Raw genomic sequence first — 19,374 nt, 5'->3', positions numbered from 1 at the left:
ATGGAGCCTATTCAAATCACGAAAGATTTGCAGATGATGTCGTTCTCTTCTCACAAGATCCAGAAGAGCTATAAAGACACATGGAAAAGCTGCACAAGCAGGAGAACCATCTGCCTTAAAATGAAACCTGCAAAAGAGCCAGGTTATGTTTAATAAATTCACCAAAGAAGAAACAAAAAAATTACATCTGGAGAAGAACTAGGCGTAGTAGACCACTACATATATCTTGGCCAATGGATCTCAATGGAAGGTGATAACAATAAAGGAAATTGAACAGTGTGTTCAACGTGGTTGGCAGGCATTCAGCAAGCTAAGCCTAATTTTCAAGAACAACCTCCCCCTATGCCTGAAAAGTTTTTGATCAATGTGTGCTACCTACTCTATCATATGAAACATGGACACTAACCTCACAATCGATACAAAAACTGTTATTTTACATTGTTCTTCTAAACAGGACCAGGGTTATAGCAATCTTCCTAATTACAGTATTGGAAGAGAGCAGTCGGTGAATTGAATCCATCCTGTCTCTTTAAACTGTCCACAAAATAGGGTTGTCCAAATTCTGCTTGAACATGTGTAGAGATAGAGTTCTCATCTCCTCACTCCATACTTGATGCTACTACTGGGTGAATTTAAAAAAAACAACGTTCGGTTATAATCTGCCTTCCATAAAAAAAAATATTTTTCCACTTTGTGTCATTCTGCGATGATGGATAACTGATTATTGACCACTGTGGTATGACATTTAAAAAAAAAAATACTTCAAGAGTGTTATCGTAGTCACTGTGCTGATTAAAGAAAAAAATACAAACACTTTTATTGCCACATGGAAACTGCTTCTAGATTTTGTGCTTGAGGTGGGAAAAAAAGTGAAATTTTGATTGTGAGCTTTACCAGTTAGATAGATTTGATGTTATTGAAATGGCTAGTTTATATAATTTTGTAAAAGTAAAAAGTTGAGGTTTGAAGTTGATAGTCTATTGCACCACAGGAAGTCAGAAGTCAATGCCTTTTTTTCCTTTTTATTAATCCCTTACCTCACTTCTCTACTCCCTTTTCATTTCCCCATCTTTTCCACTATTTACTTTGTATTTTGATTGTATCATATATTAGGTAAAGGTAAAGGTAAAGGTTCCCCCGCATGTGCCTGCTAGTCATTTCCGACTCTAGGGGCCGGTGCTCATCTCCGTTTCATAGCCGAAGAGCTAGCGCTTGTCCGAGGACGTCTCCGTGGTCACGTGGTTGGCATGACTGGACACCAAAGGCGCACAGAACGCTGTTACCTTCCCACCGTAGTGGTCCCTATTTTTCTACTTGCATTTTTATGTGTTTTCGAACTGCTAGGTTGGCAGAAGGTAGGACGAGTAACAGGCGCTCACTCTGTTACACGGCACTAGGGATTCGACCCACCAAACTGCCGACCTTCTGATCAACAAGCTCAGCGTCCTAACCCACTGAGCCACCGTGTCCCTATCATATATTATAAACTAATAAAAATTTGTAAAAAAGGGCGTTATCATATCTTGCACTATCTTCCCTTACCAACATGAAATATTCTGAGTTTTTTTTCCAATTCTCTTCTTACAATTTAGCTTCTAATTCAACAATTATTATCCTCGTTTCCCATTCTAGCCTATGTTCCTTAAATACTGGAAATGCAGAATAAAGTGGAACATTTATTTCTCATGATTTAGAAATTGCATTGATGTGTAAAAATAATTGTTCCACTTAACAATTGCATATTATGCATATTAAAAAGCATTTTAAATTGCACTTGCTTTTTTTGCAGCTACATTACACTACTCATATTCTGTTTGCAACCAACTACCATTTCAAGATTATTATTTTTTTTGTAAATGTTATTTCCAAACTTTCCCATTTTATATTTGTGCTTTTGATCTCTGTTCCTAAATTATGAAACTTCTCCATCAAAAAATGACAGAAGAGAAAAGCAAGGAAGGGAGAGAAAACTTTGTCTTCAGAAATCCATGCAGAATTCTACATTTCAGATGGATATTGAATCATTTTCAAGATTCTTGCAGAAACAATTTACTCTCTAGAGTCTAGACTCTTCTCATATCAGTATCAGGCTGACTGAACTATAATGCTCCAGATCAATGTTTCTCCTTTTTTTTTGGATATATGGACATTTGCTCTCTTCCACTCTTTGGACAGTTCGTTCCTTCTTTACCCTTTCCCCAAATAATATATAAAGCTTTATTCAGACTATTAGCAAGTTCCTTCGGTACATTATGACACAGTTAATCTGGCCCTGAAGATATTCACTGCCCATGTTTCTGTCAATCTCAAACATCAATACTAATTCTGCCTTCTATGCTTCTGAGTTGTCTGGAAAATTGCATACCCTCTTGTTGAAGATTAAGACAAAATAGACTTTGACCAGCTTTTCCTTTTGTTAATTGCTAGTATTCATCAGCATCTGTTCCCATGCTAAGTGTTGAAGCCAACATGATGGAATCTGCATTGTGACTCACACACAAGCACTATCTTTTCATACTTGCATTATGATGCAGCACACAAGTACTTAAAGAAAAGAGCACGCATCACAACTTTAGGATATGCAATTTCATTTGTTTCCCCTTGCCCACACTGCAGTGGCTTATTTCTGCTAGTGTATTAATACTGATTGTTTTCTTTTTGTTTTCCACATATTAGAATAAATCCTTCCTTATGTGTGTTCTTCTTTGATGACTAGTATTTTTTTTAATATCCAGTGTGTTCCTTTTTAATATTCTACTTTAGCCTTTTCATTTTATGCTATTTGCTCTATTGCTTCATGGTTGTTGATGTTGCTGTTGTACATTCTTCTCAGAATAAAGTGTTGTTGCTTTTTTAAAGAAACAGTAGAACAGGCTGAATTGTAAGACACCCCGAGTGTTCATTCACTAGGCAGCTACTGAAAATGAATGGATGAATGAATGAATAGAAAACAGATACAAATATTGGGGGGGGGGAAGCTATTCAGATTCAGCTGTCAGCTATACCCTTTTTCAAACTCTATGCATCTTTTATTTATTTATTTAGTTACATTTATATACCGCCCTTTCCCTGAGGACTCAGGGCGGTTTACAGGGAATTAAAAAATCCACCATACAAAAGTTAAAACCAAATAAAAAAATATTAAATTGACCCTGTACACTTAAAACCCCAATTAAAAATTTCTCCTCAGCCTGGGCCCGAGAGCTCAAAGAGCCAGGTCTTCAGGCCCCGGCAGAATGATCGGAGGTCGGGGGCAGTTCTCAGCTCCACCGGCAGCTGGTTCCAGAGGGCAGGCGCTCCCACTGAGAAGGCCCTATCCCTGGGTGTCACCCGCCGGCAATCTCTCACCGGCAGAACCCTGAGCAGACCCTCCCTGTGGGAGCGCACTGGGCGAAGGGCGTTTGATGCCGGCAGCAGGTGTTCCCTCAAATAACCCGGACCCAGGCCATGTAGGGCTTTATAGGTAATAACCAGCACCTTGAATTTCACCCGGAGGGCAACCGGAAGCCAATGCAGCTCGCGGAGTAGAGGTGTTACATGGGAGTATCGGGAAACCCCCATTACAACTCGCGCGGCCGCATTCTGCACCAGTTGAAGCCTCCGAGTGGTCTTCAAGGGCAGCCCCATGTAGAGAGCGTTACAGTAGTCCAAACGGGAGGTCACAAGCGCATGGGTAACTGTGCGTAGGGCGTCTCGGTCCAGATAGGGACGCAACTGGCGCACCAGGCGAACCTGTGCAAAAGCCCCCCTGGTCACGGCTCCTATATGGTCTTCAAAATTGAGCCGTGAGTCCAGGAGGACGCCCAGGTTGCGAGCCCTATCAAGCCCTATCAATTTCCTGTTTGTAGCCTAAAAGGCTACAAACAGGAAATTGCCTAGTAATTTAGATAAGTCCCAGAATGAGATTTGAAACAAATGCGGGTATGATCCTTCCCCAGTTTTAACCCCAGAAATTGATCTATTTTGGACAGTTTTTATTTAAACATCAAATACTTGTAACACTAATCCAGGATCTTGAAAGCAGCTATGCATTTGGTAGGACTGCTGAATGCATGAGACATTTCAGAGCATTCCTTTTCAATAAGGATGACTTCATATCCAATCCAACTCAAGGAAAAGGAAAGGACTGACCCATGTTTATGCCTTGGCTTGATCAGAGGCCAATCCCACTGTAAATGTTTGCCCTGCTTTCTTGAAGATCAAGCAGAACTCAGCACAAGGAAGAGCTTGTTCTGAATCCAGGCAATTTCAATCAGTAGACTTCTTCAAAGTTTGCAGACGTACAATGGAATTAAAAGAAATTTCTTGATATTCTTAAGGATTATTATCTTAAGAAGGATGGTAGTAGAAATTACTAAAAGGACAAGATATTTGGCTGACTTGTCAACTGGAAACCTGATTGGAATCTGTGGGCATCTCATTAGTGATTCATGATAGACATCCAACCTTAATCATTAACATCTTGGTGGAGGTTAAAGAATTGCCCTTGAGTAAGACAATACTCTGTGCTTCCAAGTTATATTCAGGACATTCAGAGTTAAAAGGCCTACACAAATCATTTTGAAACCTGGCTTTAAAAACATTGAATATAGTTCTCAGATCCTATTATTGCTCAATGGGCATATTGGGTTTTTCTGATTTCCTTGGAATTACAGTGATAATCTACAAAGTGAAATTTTCAGGAGCATTTATATCTGTGGGAAATATGTAATTACGTCACCCAAAATACATTCTACAGGAATTTGAATCACCCTAGAGGTGTTCTAGAGTGTTTCCAATTCATTTGAGGCAATTTTAATGCCCAGAAGTCTTGACCGACACCCTCTATGAAAGAAGAATGGAGAAAGGACATTACAGAATAGGAGTCATTCATTGGTGCATAATATAAACTGAAAAGAATAACCACAGAGTAAAACCACAGGTATAAACTTTCACCACTTTGTTTTTCGTGCTTTTTATTGTAAGCAGACAAAAATAGGTTTAAAAACCATAACATTGCATTCTATGATGATGATATTACTACCATAAAACCTGCAAAAAAGTACCACATACAAAAACAATCACATTGCAACCTATTAAAACCAGGGCAACAAGAACAACAATGAGACTCATCCCAGCATATATTCAATTAAAAGCCTGGATGAACAAATAAAAGTTCAGCAGGTGTTAGATGCTTACAAGGCTAGGTACCAGCTATAATTTAACAGTGAGGGAAGTTCACAGTCAAGACCCCTGTACTGAATAGATACTTTGCAGCTTGCAGCACAGTACAGCCTGAGAATGGTGGAGCCATTGCACCAGATCCCATTAACCAATCACTGTTTGTGACAAGTCACACCAAGATCAGTTATTCTTATTCAATCATGATATGCTGAAATCCTAAATAATGATCTAGAGTGAAATTGCATTTAGTAAACTTGCTTGACTTTCTTTGGGTTAATGAGTCACTCATATGAGTGCTGCAAGGATGGGCAAGGTGCCATATGGTTTCTGCCTCTGTGTTGTGTTGTTGTTGTTGTTAGCTGCGAAGTCATGTCCGATCCATCAAAACCCTATGGACAACATCCTCCAGGCCTTCCTATCCTCTACCATCTTCTGGAGTCCATTTAAGCTCACGCCTACTGCTTCAGTGACTCCATGCAGCCACCTCATTCTCTGTCGTCCCCCTTCTTCTATTGCCCTCAATCTTTCCCAGCATTAGGCTCTTCTCCAGTGAGTCCTTCCTTCTCATTAGGTGGCCAAAGTATTTGAGTTTTAGCTTCAGGATCTGGCCTTCTAAAGAGCAGCCAGGGTTGATCCCCTCTAGGACTGACCGGTTTGATCGTCTTGAAGTCCAAGGGACTCGCAGGAGTCTTCTCCAGCACCACAGTTCAAAGGCCTCAATTTTTTGGTGCTCAGCCTTTCTTATGGTCCAACTTTCACTGCCATACATTGCAACTGGGAAGACCATAGCCTTGACTATACGCACTTTTGTTGACAGGGTGATGTCTCTGCTTTTTAGTGTGCTGTCTAGATTTGCCATGGCTTTCCTCCCAAGGAGTAAGTGTCTTTGAATTTCTTGGCTACAGTCCCCATCTGCAGTGATCTTGGAGCCCAGGAAAATAAAATCTGTCACTACCTCCATTTCTTCCCCATCTATTTGCCAGGAATTGAGAGGGCCAGATGCCATGATCTTGGTTTTCTTACTGTTAAGTTTCAACCCAACTTTTGCACTCTCCTTCTTCACCCGCAACAAGAGGCTCTTTAGTTCTTCTTCACTTTCTGCCATTAGAGTGGTTTCATCTGCGTATCTTAGGTTGTTGATATTTCTTCCAGCAATCTTAATTCCAACTTTTGATTCATCTAGCCCTGCCTTTCTCATGATGTGCTCTGCATATAAGTTAAATAGGCAGGGCGACAATATACAGCCTTGCCGGACTCCTTTCCCAATTTTGAACCAATCAGTGGTTCCATGTCCAGTTCTCACTGTTGCTTCTTGACCCACATATAGGTTTCTCAAGAGACAAATAAGTTGGTCTGGTACGCCCATCTCTTTAAGAACTTGCCACAGTTTGTTATGATCCACACAATCAAAGGCTTTAGCATAGTCAATGAAGCAGAAGTAGATGTTTTTCTGGAACTCTCTAGCTTTCTCCATGATCCAGCATATGTTGGCAATTTGATCTCTAGTTCCTCAGCCTCTTCGAAATCCTGCCTGTACTTCTGGTAGTTCTCAAACCACATACTGCTGGAGTCTAGCTTGTAGGATTTTAAGCATAACTTTACTAGCATGAGAAATGAGTGCAATGGTGCGATAGTTTGAACATTCTTTGGCACTGCCTTTCTTTGGAATTGGAATGTAAACTGATCTTTCCCAATCCTGTGGCCACTGTTGAGTTTTCCACATTTGCTGGCAAATTGAGTGTGGCACTTTTACTGCATCGTCTTTTAAGATTTTGAATAGCTCAGCTGGAATACTGTCACCTCCACTAGCTTTGTTGTTGCTCAGCTTTTCTAAGGCCCTCTTCACTTCACATTCTAGGATGTCTGGCTCGAGGTCAGTGACCACCTCTTTGTGATTATCAGGTTATGTTAAGCTCATTCTTGTATAGTTCTTCTGTGTAGTTTTGCCACCTCTTCTTAATCTCTTCTGCCTCTGTTAGGTCCCTGCCATTTTGGTCCTTTATCATGCCCATTTTTGCATTAAACGTTCCCTTCATCTCTCCAATTTTCTGGTCCTCCAATCTCTGGTCCTCCCTATTCTATTGTTTTCTTCTATTTCTTTGCACTGTTCATTTAAGAAGGCATTATTATCTCTTCTAGCTATTCTCTGGAATTCTGCATTCAGTTGGGCATATCTTTCTTTTTCTCCCTTGCCTTTCGCTTCCCTCCTTTCCTCAGCTATTTGCAAAGCTTCCTCAGACAGCCATTTTGCTTTCTTGCATTTCTTTTTCTTTGGGATGGTTTTGGTTGCTACCTGTTCTACCTGACTACCTGTTGTGTTAGTCAGCATAATAATGCATGAATAGAAATAGAAATGTCTAAAGAACAAAATAACAAAAAGGGGAAAGAGCAAGAGTAATAGCACTTAGACTTATATACCACTTCTTAATGCTTTACTGAAGCAGTAGGTGTGAGCTTAAATGGACTCCAGAAGATGGTAGAGGACAGGAAAGCCTGGAGGAACGTTGTTCATAGGGTTGCGATGGGTCGGACACGACTTCGCAACTAACAACAACAAAAATGTTTTACAACCCTCTTTAAGTGGTTTACAGAGTCAGCATATTGCCCCCAACAATCTAGGTCCTCATGTTACCAACCTTGGAAGGATGGAAGGCTGAGTCAACCTTGAGCTGGTCAGGATCAAACTACTGGCAGTCAGCAGAGTTATCCTGCAATACTGCATTCTAACTACTGCGCCACCAACAGTGAAGAATATTGCTTCTCAATTCTTTGTTAGCTCTTTAAACTTCCACAACATAAGCCTTCTTCATCTCCAGAAGAAGTTGGGGTACTGTGTAGAGTTTTGCAGTCCTTTTTAAAAACCTGCATTAGATTGATGCTTTCTGCAATCATGACAAAGAAAAGAGGGGAAAATATTCACTCTCTCCAAGAACTATTAGTCCTTATTTCATTTAATTATTTGCCCCTCTGGCTTTGTTATAGGCACATTTCAAAGGAAGGTGGCTTCGGTTAATTTAATTAATGTCCCCTGTGGCTAACATGGAATTGGTGCAAAGAAAAGGTACCTTAATGGATGTTTTTAATGTGAAAATATGTAGTCATTATTATAACAGGCATGGTTTTCTATTTGTACCTCTCATGCCTTCTGGTTTTATAGGACATTAAAACGCAAGCTCTACCTTCACCCAAGGCTAAGGTTGATCAGAAGAACAGCAATGCAGGCAATTTCACATCTAAGGAAGAACACAACATCACATTCAGGTTTGAGGTTTCCAGTTTTCAGTGATAAATCAAAGCAAAAGCCAGCAGTAGGAAATCAGGTTGATTGATAGTCAAGGGGTTGATTCAGGAATGGACAGATGTCTACATTCACTGCATGTCTGATTTTTTTTTGCCAATCTCAAACAAGGCAACTCTGCACAGTGAAGAACAATTGGCTAAAACTGCAAATACACTTTAACTTATGACCATTCTTTTAGCAATCATTCAAAGTTATGACAGCATTGAAAAGAACTAACCAATCCTCTCACTTACTACTGTTGATGTATCCCCGTGTCGAAATTTGGGTGGTTGGCAACCAACATGTAATTTACCATGGTTGCAGCATCATCCCAGGGTCACATGATCTCCATTGGTGATCTTCTCAGCCAGCTTCCAACAAAGTCAGTGAAGGAAGCTGGATTCACTTAATGACCATGTGATTCACGTAATGACTGTGATTAAAAAGGGTTGTAAAATCAGGTGCTACTGCCTTGCTTAGTGACAAAACGTTCCAGTCAAAATTCTGGAACGTTCCAGTCGAAATTCTGGCTGTAAGTGAAAGACTACACATAAATTTTAAAAACCCATCATTATAAAAGGATAAAAAGTAATCATTAAACTAATATTATCAAAAATATATTAAAAAATACAAAGCCCATGGAGAGAGCAAGAACATTAGTCACAGTGGCACCATCTAAGAATGTCTCCAGTTCCCAAAGACCCCCAAGTCTAATGATATAACCAGATCTTGAGGGACATCCTAAATGCAGGGAAGAAATGAGCCCAACTTGAGTGAGGAGAATAGTCCAGAAGGAGGGTGCCACAGCGGAGAAGTCCAGTCTCCTGGGACCCACCAAATGCAAGTCCCTGATTGATGGAACCCATAAACATGCCTTCCCTGCCAAATCTAATGGGACAGATGATATACTTGGGGAGAGGCAATAATCCATTTATATGGATCATGCATCTATTTTCTCCTTTTCCTGTATCCATTGGCAATTTTTTTAAAAAAATAAAATGTATATAAATATACACTTGAAGGATTCTGAACGCACGGTCTACAAATTCATTGTTTTGTTGACTTATCTGAAAAAAGGAGCTTCCAAACAAGTGTTTTTTACAAGCACTTTAATCTGACCGCTTCTTTAATCTGAGAAGTGCATGATGGGAAATCTGGAGGCCAGTTGGCAACAGGATTTCCAAAGATCTGAACCAAGCTTGGTCTTGGTTGTATTTAATCCCGTGCCATCTGGGTATAAAATCAATCCATCAATATTTGACGTTACAATATATTGAATAATAGAGGAATCTAACAAACATTTTTTAAAAAGTCCAGGATTAACATAAAGTTGTATTTCGTTGTGACCTCTCATTGCTCTAACTGGACCTGTAATTGTTCCAGCAAGAAATTTTGCTCTATTTAACAAATAGTCTTATAGTGACCAGTTGTCTTCCGAGTGAGGTTCAAGGTGTTAGTAATGACCTACAAAGCCCTACATGGCATGGGTCCGGAATACCTTGGGGAGCACCTGCGGCCGGCGTCAACTTCCCTCCGCCCAGTACGCTCCCACAGAGAGGGCCTCCTCAGGGTGCCACCGGTCAAAGAATGCTGACTGGTGGCCCCCAGGGGGAGGGCGTTCTCTGTGGGTGCACCGGATTTATGGAACCATCTTCCGGTCGAGCTCCGAATGGCGCCCGATCTCCGCTCCTTCCGGCGCGATCTTAAAACCCATCTCTTTAAACAAGCTGGCCTGGCCTGATGGGACGGGGTGGGATTTTATAAATGGACTTCAATTTTTAATCTGTATTAATTTATTATGGGCATTGTTTAATTACTTTTTAATTATTTTTAATTTTTGTATCTTGTTTTTATGTATTGCCCTGTTCACCGCCCTGAGTCCTTCGGGAGAAGGGCGGTATATAAATTAATTAAATAAATAAATAAAATAAAATAAATAATAAAAATGACCCAGTAGAACCTAGGACTATGTACAACACGTAAAATGTGTTTTGTTTCAAGTTCAAAACAAAATCTCCAGGTTGTTCACTGAAATATATTGAATCGGCTGGACTTCATCAGTTGTTGTTGTTAGCTGCAAAGTCATGTCTGACCCATCGTGATCCCCATGGACAACGTTCCTCCAGGCCTTCCTATCCTCTACCATCTTCTGGAGTCCATTTAAGCTCACGCCTACTGCTTCAGTGACTCCATCCAGCCACCTCATTCTCTGTCGTCCCCTTCTTCTATTGCCCTCAATCTTTCCCAGCATTAGGCTCTTCTCCAGTGAGTCCTTCCTTCTCATTAGGTGGCCAAAGTATTTGAGTATCAACTTCAGGATCTGGTCTTGTAAAGAGCAGTCAGGGTTGATCTCTTCTAGGACTGACTGGTTTGATCGTCTTGCGATCCAAGGGACTCGCAGGAGTCTTCTCCAGCGCCATAGTTCAAAGGCCTCAATTCTTTGGCGCTCAGCCTTTCTTATGATCCAACTTTCACTGCCATACTTTGCAACTGGGAAGACTTGACTATATACACTTTTGTTGACAGGGTGATATCTCTGCTTTTTAGTGTGCTGTCTAGATTTGCCATGGCTTTCCTCCCCAGGAGCAAGTGTCTTTTAATTTCTTGGCTACAGTCCCCATCTGTGGTGATCTTGGAGCCCAGGAAAATAAAATCTGTCACTACCTCCATTTCTTCCCCATCTATATGCCAGGAATTGAGAGGGCCAGATGCCATGATCTTGGTTTTCTTAATGTTAAGTTTCAACCCAACTTTTGCACTTTTGGACTTCAACAGAACAAGCCACAAATGAGTTTTCAGTGTTCTCTCAGAACAAAACTCGAAATGCTTCAACTGTTTCACTCTCAGGAAACAATGGGAAGATGGGAAAGCCATTTTGTAGAATTATTTCCAGACTTACATTGATTGATTGATTGATTTTTAGCTTGGCAGTGACTGGGAAGGCAGGGATGGTTGGCCCTGTAAAGAGGCTGCTCTCTATGAAACCCAAATATAAAAATTATTCCTTGCCAGGTGGCCAACATTTATATCATGCATTAAATTATATTTAGATTACAGGTAGTCCTTGAATTACGACCACAATCGAGCCCAAAATTTCTGTTGCTAAGCGAGACGTTTTGTCCCATTTTACGACTTTCCTTCCCTCAATTTAATCACTGCAATTGTTAAGTTGTTTAAACACTTGTTTAGTTACACACCACGATTCTTAAGCTAATCTGGTTTCTTCCATTGGCTTTGCTTGTCAGAAGTTTGTAAAAGGGGATCACAAGATCCCATGACACTGCAACCATCATAAATACGAGTCAGTTGCCAAGAGTCTGAATTCTGATCACGTGACCATAGGGAGGCTGCCATGGTTTTGAGTGTGAAAAATGGTCATAAGTCACTTTTTTCAGTGCCAGTTTTTTTGACCTGGATAGCAGGTGAAAGAAAATGGTAACCCACGCTCAGCAAAGTAACTCTGCAGCAAGAAGACCAAACCAGTATTCAAATGTTGGACCTTAGTTTCCATCCACAATGCACAAGAGCATGAAGCAAGTTACCCAAACTTCACCAGACCAACAAAGAGCCTTTTGCACGTCTAATGTACTCTTCAGAGTCAACAGGTAATCTTCAACATACAGCCACCCATTTATAGACAATTCAAAGTTACAGCAACCACTGAAAAAAAACGTGACTTAAGACTGATCCTCACACTTACTGTCACAGTATCCTTTTGCTCACATAATTTGGGCACTTGGCAACCATAGTGAAATTACTACAAAGGTAAAGAACTAATACTAACTGGCAAAAAAAGAAGAAAAGATAAAAAGTGCAGAGGAAAAAGGAGAGAAGGGGAAAGGATAAACTCACAAAAATGAAGAAGAGAACAGAAAGAAATAGAAAGAAATGACTTCCCTTTTTTACCAAGGTAAGTGCAAACAATTTCAGTAAGTTCATACTGTGTTATTTCAACCACAATCTCAAGATCACCAAGAGATTGAAGCAGGGATCCAGCCAAAAAGTAAATAAAATAAAAACAATTACCTAAAAGGAAAAAAAAAGATTTATTTCAAACAAATGTCTCTTCTTCAGGAAAGATGATATAGGGGAAAAAATACATACCTCCTTTAACATTTTCTCAGATAATCTAACAAGGTCTTTTTGAGTTTAAATATATTTTTTTGATTAAGAACAATCTTTCTTTCTGGGGGGAAATAAGAACAACAACAACAACAACAAACAACAACAACAATAATAATACAGTTGGAAGGGACCTTGGAGGTCATCTAGTCCAACCCCCTGCTCAGGCAGGAAACCCTATACCATTTCGGACAAATGGCTGTCCAGTCTCCTCTTAAAATCTTCCAGTGTTGGAGCATTCACCACTTCTGGAGGCAGGTTGTTCCACTGGTTAATTGTTCTAACTGTCAGGAAGTTTCTCCTTAGTTCTAGGGTGCTTCTCTCCTTGACTAGTTTCCATCCGTTGCTTCTTGTCCTGCCTTCAGGTGCTTTGGAGAATAGCTTGACTAGGTCTTCTTTGTGGCAGTCCCTGAGATATTGGCACATGATGATGATGATGATGATGATGATGATGATGATTTCAAAGGTCTTTAACAGAAAGCAACATATCTGCTCCTATGTAGTTCATAAGTAGGAGCAGAAAAAGCGACCCATCTGCTTTCTCAGTACCTTTATCACAAAATATATGTTTTTGTCCTGGCTGAGTTTCACTGCGGAACAGAATCTTCTTGGGAACCTTTGACATAATAAATGGGAACAATAATAGCTGAGGGTGGATTTATTTTTCTCCTACACAGAGGGAGTTATGAAGTGAATAATACTGTTCTTTAGAAACTGCTTCTCCTCTTTACCAGAACAGGTTTATGGAAAGAAAAGACCAAGGGGTCAATTGTTTCATTTGTTCATTTCCCCATTATTCTATCTCCACAACCTGCTTCTCGCCTCTCCTCCTTACATTTTTTTTAAAATGACACCTCCCTTTCCCAACAGTCCTTGCAAAGTGAGAGATTGTCTCCCGTTGCTCCTCATAACTTTTAGCTCTTCAAACAATCACTCACTGGCATTATGGGTAACAGGGATGAAAGCCCACCAATTAGCCAGCCTTACTGATTTCACAGACATTTCAAAGAGGGCCTTTGCACTTCATAATGACTAGTTCAATTTCCCTTAGGTCTGTCTCACATGACCAGAATCAATTTTAGTTATGGTCTATAAGCAGTTATTTGGAGTGGTATTTTATAAGTTATTTATAGCAATAGCACTTAGACTTATATACCGCTTCACAGTGCTTTACAGACCTCTCTATGTGGTTTACAGAGTCAGCATATTGCCCCCCCCCCAACAATCTGAGTTCTCATTTTACCGACCTCGGTAAAAGGATGGAAGCTTAAATCAAACTTGAGCCGGTCAGGATCGAACTCCAGGCAATCGGCAGAGTTAGCCTGCAATACTGCATTCTAACCACTGCACGGGTCTTGTAAGAGTGGCATTTTGTAAGTTACTTATAGTCTGTGTGATTTGAAATCTGATGCAAGCTTATGGATAAAATTAAAATAAAATCAGAACTTAATTTTGTGTTTCCACCAGGGTACACCAGTGGTCTTCAGTCCAAAATTGGAAATCATGCCATTAAGATTGCTTCTTGATAAAAAGCTGTTAGTGCTCCCTTTCAAAAAGCAAAAACCACTCATCTATCTTTTTTTAACAGACTTTCTAGAATGGAAGACAGGAGGCAAAGGCAATGGTGAAAAGGTAGAATTACAGATGGAGAACAATCATATCTGGACCACATGACAAATGCAAGAAAATATCATCCAGGGGTTCTCTAAAAAAACAAAACACCCATGACTGGCTACTGTATGAAAGAGTTAATTGGCTTGGCAGGGAGTAGAAGGGAAGTTGAATGGAAGGAGGGAAGACTAAAGTTGCAATATAAGAGGAAATGCAAGGATGCAGGAAATAGGAAACCGGGATGACTAGGAAGTGCTTCCTAATTGGTTGTAGTTTAACTAGTTTCTGCTGTAATGTTCAGGCAATGGGGAGTGGAGAGGCAGAGGAGGAAGCTATGTTGCAAGGTGGCAGAAAACACTATGATTAAAAAAAAAGCACCTTAGATTATAAAGCATTGTAATAACAGGGAGCCGGTCGTGTGTGTGTGTGTGTGTGTGTGTGTGTGTGTGTGTGTGTGTGTGTGTGTGTGTGTGTTTGCCTTTGAGTCAGTGTTGACTCCTGGAGAATACGTAAATGGAGACTCAATCATCCAGGCCAAAAGTACCACCTAAAATGGTTAAATCAAGGCAACTGGGCCAATCCTGCAGTTTTCTTAACAGGATTTCAGAAATAGCTTGCCATTGCCTCCTTCTTAGGGCTGAGAAATATTATCTGGCCCAAGTTGGCTTTGTGCAGAATGTGAGACTAGATCTAATGGTCTCCTGGTTTCTAGGCCAGTGTCTTAACCGCGACATCCAAACGGGCTTTCACTACTAGCTGTACAAGTTTACCGATTAGTCAGTTGACCATATTAAACTAGGAAACGTTGCAGCACAACATGAAGGCAGAGAGGGCAAGGACAATGGAGCCCAAAACACCTGGCCTGTGACCTCCAATTTCCTGAGCAGACAGCCAATAGTGGACTTCTCCTCAGCAATGTCGGACAGTGCAAAAGCCACGATTCTGTGACAGACCAGGTGACGCCTGCTCCCAGAGCTGGCTCCTGAACAACCAAATGGAGAAGGACTTTGTGTTTTATGTAAGGGAAGGTGAGTGTAGTGTGATTGTGTAGAGCCTTATTTCATTTCAGAAAACCCTATATTATTCTGCTGCTCAGAGATTTTGTTTGTGTGCTTCCTAAAACAAACACCCTCTTCCCACTGGATGTGAGAGGGTTGTTTTCATAGTTCTTGTAGACCACGACTATGTATCATTTCTCTTCCAGCTACCCCACCCCCACCCCCAAGTCCAGGTTAGGAGCAATTGTGTGACTTGTGGATCTGAATAGAAAGGGGAAAAGGGTGGCATGCAGAGAAAGAAAAGTGATTGACAGTCAGAAGGACAACAAATAAGAGTGTTCAACAGTTCTGGCACAGAAACAGAAGCAAAATTTCAGGTTTGGGGTATGATTGTGAGAGGTGCTTTTTTTTGTAAAAGAAAAAGGTGCCGGAACTCACACATGTCATACAACCTGCCTTGCCTACCCTACAAGGTTCTATCCAAAAAAGGTGCCGGAATTCCGTTCTGGGCGTTCTATGACAAAAAAAGCCCTTATCGCGAGTAGAAGGAAAGAAGATAGATTGTTGAAAGTAGTGGATCAGTTAGTCAGTCCTCCTCCTCCTGCTGGCACTACATGAACACGAGATGAAGGAGAAATAGATTTAATGCTAAAATGTGGCAGCTACCTCCTGAGATATGTGGTGCCTCTAACCTCCCGGTTGTTTGTTATTATTATTATTATTATTTATTTATTTATTAAATTTATATACCGCCCTTCTCCCGGAGGACTCAGGGCAGTGAACAGGGCATATAAATAGAAATACAAAAGTTAAAAAAGGATTAAATAATTGCCCAATTAAAACAATCACAATATAAAACCCATTAAAACCCTAACGTTCCCCCATCAGGCCAGGCCAGCTTGTTCAAATAAATGGGTCTTTAGCCCGCGCCGGAAGGAGCGAAGATCCGGTGCCGTCCGGAGCTCAACTGGCAGTTGGTTCCATAAAGCCGGGGCGCCCACAGAGAAGGCCCTCCCCCTTGTTGTGGGTACCATCAGGTCAATAACTCCTGACAGCTGTCTATACAAGCCCCTGTGGCAATGGTTTACCATTGCCTCCTTCTTAGGGCTGACAGAGAGTGACTGGTCCAAGGTTGCCTTTGTGCCTAAGGTGGGACTAGAACTCATTGTGTCTGGCTTCTAGCCTTATGCCTTAACCTCTATCCCAAACTAGCTCTCCTTGGCTTTTAAGAAAGGACTTAAAAGTGGTTTGTGGAAGTGGGCCCTAGTGGTAAAGCATGTATCTTAATGAAAGTTTAGATATTTGCATTCTTCTCTGTGGTATTGTTAAGTGCCTTGAGTCCTTTAAAGGAAGCAGGATATAGATTTACAAATAAACAAATAAATAAATGAATAAACACACACACACACACACCGTATGCAGTAGGAATTGAAACTCTGTGTTTAATTTAGAATTCAGTTTATTAGACAAACAAAGAAAAAAAATTGAATGGAATAAATCATGATTCTGTAAATTATGAATAAATATCTTGTGGAACCCAAGCTAATGTTTTGTATGGCTGTTCTGTTTCTTTGCTCTGCATCTCTTCTTCAGTCAAAGGTTTTAAACTGATGCTATGGATTGATACTGCAAGAGTGATCCTAATGGAGGGCAGCTCCTCATCTCGGGAAATTTATGGAGCATCAAACCTGGTTAGTTCCTGGACAGGAGACCACGAAGCAATTGCAGCACTGTAGGCTAGACTTCACAATCAAAAAAGCATGTTTGAATGAAGGCAATGGCAAATGATATCCATATTGTGTCAAGCTACAAACCCCTATGGTCTTTAGGATGGCTATATGCATCTAACTTGCCAACAGTGCGGGAGGGTGAGGGGGAAGAATTTTGAATCCACAGGTGTCCTTATCAGTGTAAGAGCCAGAGCTGTTGAAGAGTTGTTTTGGTGAACTAAAGTGGGGGAGGGGAAGTCCCAGCCTTTTGATTGACTGTTTCCCGCCATTTCCTCAGAGCTAGCTTTCCTTTAACCCTGCCGGTTTGTACGTGCTTAATAAGGTATATATATTAGGGAATGCACTGGTTCTGGTGTTCTGCTTTGTTTGGGCTTTTCAGACGGAGGTTGACATATTGTTTCCATGAAAAACAAAACAAAACATGTCCATGAAGTGACCAGGAGCTGAACTTCACTCAAGGTTGTGGAAGACTTTTTCTTATCATCAAAGGAGTAAATGTTTCCTCTAGCCACTTCTTCTAAAAACCCTCTCTATCAACGAACAAAACTCCTCTGTCAGGGATTATTTCTTCTTCCTGTTTAAAAGAAGATAATAAGTGCCATAATATGCATATTTTTCTCTTAGGATAATTGCTTTTAACCCTCTGAGATTTTCTTCAGTTCTGCAAATAAAGACGAATAAAATAAAGTGCCCCGGAAGAATACTTGGCTGCTGCCTGATTGTATGAAACTTAAATTAACCTGCATGCTGCTTTATTTATATATGCAAAGTCATTCTTCAGGTTGGAAACAATTGCTTCAGGAAAACAAAGCTGTCAGGGCTGGAAAAATGAAAAAAGAAGAATGGAGCGGAGTTTGGGAAAGTGCACAGTTGAGTGGCACTCTGTACACAAACATGTCCCCTTGAAATGGTATGGAGCAGTTTCCACTTTAAAGGAGAATATTTGTAGCTCAGGGTTGAACTGAGGGGTCCTTGGTGCTCTCTGAGCTTGGTTGTTTTCTTGCAGACTTTTCACTATCCAAACTTCTGATGTTACTGATGATGTTACCTAGTTTAAGTAATGAAACGTCTGCAAGAAGTCAACCAAGCTCAGAGAGCACCAAGGACTTCACAGTGTCCGCTTTAGCAGCCCACATTTTTAATCTTCCATTTTCTAGATGGTAATGTCTCCTACTGTCTGGTTTCTTGTTTGCTTCCCAAATCCTGTTTCCATCCACAGCCATCTGGATTTGTTGAATTATAAATCCCTCCATAGTACTGTCTAGAGATAGTGGAAAAGACCGACCTGGCCTAGCCCTTGAAAGCTTATAATAGTTGGGTCAACTTCTGAAACACACCTGGCTGAAGCCATCTTTGTAGTTTTAAGTTGCCACAGGGAAATAAAAGGGGGGGGGTGTTGCTTTTGCTAGACTAAACTTAGCATGGTCCCGTGGGAACCAAGGTCATTCTCACCAGACCGGGAAGTCAGAGGGAAGTTCTATCAAGAAGCCCTCCAATTAGTCTTGTTGGATAATGTGATCAATAGCATAGCGGGGCGAGGGGAATTGTTACATTTAATCACATTGAATCCCTGGAGGGAATGTTAGAGTTGGTTTCACTTTCGACCGTGCCGATACTATGTATGCAATAAACACGTTCTTTGAGGAAATCTCAAGCCTCAGAGTTTTGATTTATTTGGTTCCATCATTTGGAACCTTGACATTTTGCTTATTTGTAGACTTGGGACCTAAGTGCCTCTATGTTATGAACAATCATACTGAATTTTATCCCAGGATATCTTGTAAGCAAGAGTTGTTCAAATCTGGATGAGGCCACTGATTGGACCAAATATATTCTAACTTCCAATTTCAAATTCTGATGGGCTATTGGTTTTGGTGGGAAGCAAGGATCGTTACATTAGGAGTCTATGTGTGTATAGAGCTAAAGATTAGACAGATAGAGATATCCATTTAATGTCGTGCGTTCATTGTTTCTGGTAGCCAGCTTTCCAAACCAGAGGCCCAATTTCCTTCTCTTACTGGCCTCATGTAGTCTACAGAAGGTGACCTTTTCTCTAATTAATGCATATGCTTCAAAAGAAGCCAAACTCAACAAGCAGATACTTTTTTCATCCTCCCATCTTTCGTATACAAAATGCAATCTTATTGAGGAGGGGTCTGTAGCTTCATTGTAGAGCAGGGGTGTGAAACTGCCGGCCCACAGACTGGATGCATCACCGGGAAACCATGCCCACCTCATTGCTGGTAATGGGGAAAAAGCTCCAATACGTTGTGTGACGTCACATGACGTTGTGAGTTTGACATGCCTGTTGCAGAAGATGAGCCCTGGTGGTACAGTGGTTAGCATGCAGTATTGCAGACAAACTCTGCCCACAGTCTGGAGTTCAATCGTGATGGGACTCAAGGTTGACTCAGCCTTCCATCCTTCTGACAGTAAAATGAGGACCTATATTGGTGGGGGCGGGCAATAT

This window comes from Vipera ursinii (genome assembly GCF_947247035.1).
Source record: "Vipera ursinii genome assembly, chromosome: 2".
Classification (NCBI taxonomy): Eukaryota; Metazoa; Chordata; class Lepidosauria; order Squamata; family Viperidae; genus Vipera; species Vipera ursinii.
The sequence above is the reverse complement of the archived record's forward strand: the minus strand, read 5'-3'. Positions refer to the sequence as shown.